This window comes from Octopus bimaculoides, chromosome 14 (genome assembly GCF_001194135.2).
Source record: "Octopus bimaculoides isolate UCB-OBI-ISO-001 chromosome 14, ASM119413v2, whole genome shotgun sequence".
Taxonomy (NCBI): domain Eukaryota; kingdom Metazoa; phylum Mollusca; class Cephalopoda; order Octopoda; family Octopodidae; genus Octopus; species Octopus bimaculoides.
In genome coordinates, this window is record NC_068994.1 from 42,835,317 (window position 1) to 42,838,551 (window position 3,235).

At 35.1% G+C, this 3,235-nt stretch overlaps 2 protein-coding genes across 7 annotated transcripts in view; both read right to left on the reverse strand.

Annotated features, from left to right (window-relative positions):
• Positions 1 to 3,235, reverse strand: part of LOC106879393 (protocadherin gamma-A4) — a 332,347-nt gene that overhangs the window by 305,031 nt on the left and 24,081 nt on the right. The window lies entirely within an intron of this gene.
• The window catches only part of LOC106879391 (piggyBac transposable element-derived protein 4-like), a 7,001-nt gene that overhangs the window by 2,221 nt on the left and 1,545 nt on the right, over positions 1 to 3,235 (reverse strand). The gene's annotated exons all lie outside the window — the stretch shown is intronic.

Below are 3,235 nucleotides of genomic sequence, written 5' to 3' on the forward strand. Positions count from 1 at the left end.
GGTAGAACTATACACATGTCTAATTTTATGCGGACATCTCGTGTATTGTTCTGCAAATTATATTCAAAGGAACGATTGTACTGATGAGCCAAGGACTATTACGTAAGTAATTTTGATTGATGGTGAAACCGGTCAATAATTAATTCTTTATATTTTTGTATGTTTTCATTTGTCTTGCTCTCTTATGTTCTGGTGCTTGCTGAATTTTCTTGAGAACAATCTTTAGTGATCAGATCGTTAGTGATCTTCTTCTAGCATAATGGATGTCCCATCGAACCCATTGCATGGCCTAGGCCAATCAATGCTTTGTGAATGAATTTGGTTGATGACAGATGGAAACTGTGTGGAAGTTTGGTGCATTTATATTCTTTTACTTGTTTTTCAATCACTTGACTGCGGCCATGCTGGAGCACTGCCTTGAAGGGTTTTAGTCGACTAAATTGACCCCTAAGACTTATTTTTTAAGCCTAGTACTTATTCTATCAGTCCTTTTTGCTGAACCACTAAGTTAGGGGGGACAAACACAAACACAAGATACACACACACACATATATATATATATATAGACATGTGTGACAGGCTTCTTTTAGCTTAAGTCTACTAATTCCATTCACAAAGCTTTGGTCTGCCCGAGGCTATAGCAGAAAACACTTGACCAAGTGCCACACAATGAGACTGAACTCAGACCCAAGTGGTTGAGAAGCAAGCTACTTACCACACAGTCACACCTGCATCTATATATTATTCATATATTTATGTGTATATATGTATATATGTCATTGTGTTTGTTTGTCGCACCACTGTATGGTAACCAGTGTTGCTTTGTTCGTGTCCCTGTACCTTATTGGGTCTGCAAAAAAGACCAATAGAATAAATATGGGTGTTTAGAATAAGTATTGGGGGGGGGTCGATTTGCCTGATTAAAAACCATTCAAGGAAGTGCCACTCCAGCATGGCCACAGTACAGTGACTGAAGCAAGTAAAAGAAAACAAAAATACCAAAAAAAAAAAAAAATGCAAAATACGATACAATGCCTGATCAGAACTTCAAAGCATTTAACTAAGGTCACTATGAAATATGACTCAAACTTACAATGTATTCCATATACCTACATTATTGCAACCAACTATGAAACAAGTCACTCCATACCAATGAATCCAACATACAAGATATCATCCCAAGCCTACTGCATGCCATAGTATACCAGTGTAACCCATACGGCACTATTGGAACTGCTTATACAATTGAAAGCTAACTCAATTTCAACCTAACTGTTCATTATAGATTTACTGATAATAATTTTTCACACTTTAATGAGTTCTTCTAATTTCAAGGGTTTTTTTAGTTTATTTTTATGTTTATTTGGTTTTGTCAGTGTTACATAGTTTATTTTATTTTATATTATTTTTATTATTTTTAGTTTGAAATATTTATTGCTTTTGTTTTAATTGTAAAATTTAAATTTAGGAAAATAACTGCAATTCTGTAAGCAGTTTATTCCTCACCAGTATAATTATCTTCTGTGTGAAACAACAGTCGTCAGTCAAAAGTAATTAGACTCGCCTGAGAGGCACACATTATAGTAAAAGTTGACGCCTAGACTAATAACTTGAGGGAACAAAAATAAACAATAATAGAATCTATCAATAGGAAGAGAGATAATGTATAAAGCAAAAGAGTTGGGAGATTTTTGAAAAGATGAAGGTTTGTACAGAGGGTTGCGTGGGGCTGTTGGGTGTTGGGTGCGGAATGGAGTGGAGCACAATGGAGACGTGGTCAGGGCGATGGGAGTGGTGGTGGGGTTAAAGAAGAGAGCTGTAGCAGCTTATGGTTTCCTTCTCTGAGCATTTATATTTAAGGAGGAATGAATGATTGAAAGAATGAGTAAATGAATGAATTAGGAAATTATACCATTCTATTTTTCTGTTTGTTTTTGTTGTTGTAGCTGTTTTTTCCAAAAGAATGACAACAGAATGTATTGATTTTTTTTTTTTTGATTTGTTGGATATTTCTCTTTTATTTTTTCAGTTATTTTTTCCATTTATTTTTTGTTCTTTTACCTGAGTAATTATCATCACATTGCAGGTTCTATATAGCTTTTTTTTTTTTGTTCTCTCTTTTTTCTCTACATAATTATATACAGTTCCACTTCCTTCTACCCATGGGTAGATGGTAGATGGCAGATAGAAGTGGAACTGTATACCCCCATACCCTCCTTACCATACACACACTCATCCTACTTCATCAGGCTCTAATCCATACTGTAAATAATACCATGATATATAACACCACCACCATCACCACCACCATCATCACCACCACCACCATCACTACTGCCACCTTGGCCATCATCACCGACAAAGCTACTTCAATCACGAGTCAAGAAAACCACTATGAGGTCACTCAACAACCAACTAGTAAAAAGAAATAACAGCAAAATTCCCTTATGTCATATCCTATTGCCTTGAAAAAGGAAGGACACTGTGCACTGTAAAATCTTATACAAACGATGGAATGGAATGGTATTGTCTCACTTTGCAATACGTTTCATTACAGTATTGCTCAGTCTAGTCAAGGGTGATTCTGTGACAAAACTACTACTACTACAATTTTTCCAACTGTGGAAAGCATCCTCATCTTGGTAACAAATGTCATCAGCATACCATCACAGAATTCATAAGAAGGAGAGTTTGATCAGCTAAAATACAAGCCAAATCAGCCGGGTAGTCATGATGGTTGTATTGGGCTTCGTATATTTGTATCCCAGTGTCACTTTGATGACATGCATTGCTTTCTAACTCAATAATGATAATAATAATAATAATAATAATGATGATGATGATGATAATAATAGATTTTTTTTAAAGACAATAATAGAGAAAAATGAAACAATTATGGACGACTTGCTCTGAAACACCACCGAGTGGGGAACACTTCTCAAAAATAACCCGCAGTTGTTTCCTTCAAAATTCCTACATGCTCGAAATGTACATACATCGAGGTATATTTGTAGAAAATTTCACGAAAAAATATTCATTTTAGTGGAAGTTAAGAGGAATTTAAGTGGACTCTGTTGGAATTTCCGAAAATTGTCCCCCACCCACATTCCAAAACACTTTCACCGAAAATTTTATATATATTCGGAATCTACATAATAAATAATATATGCATAGAAAATTTCATTAAAAAATATTCATTTTTCTGAAAGTTATGACCTTCCAAAGTCGGGGGGGG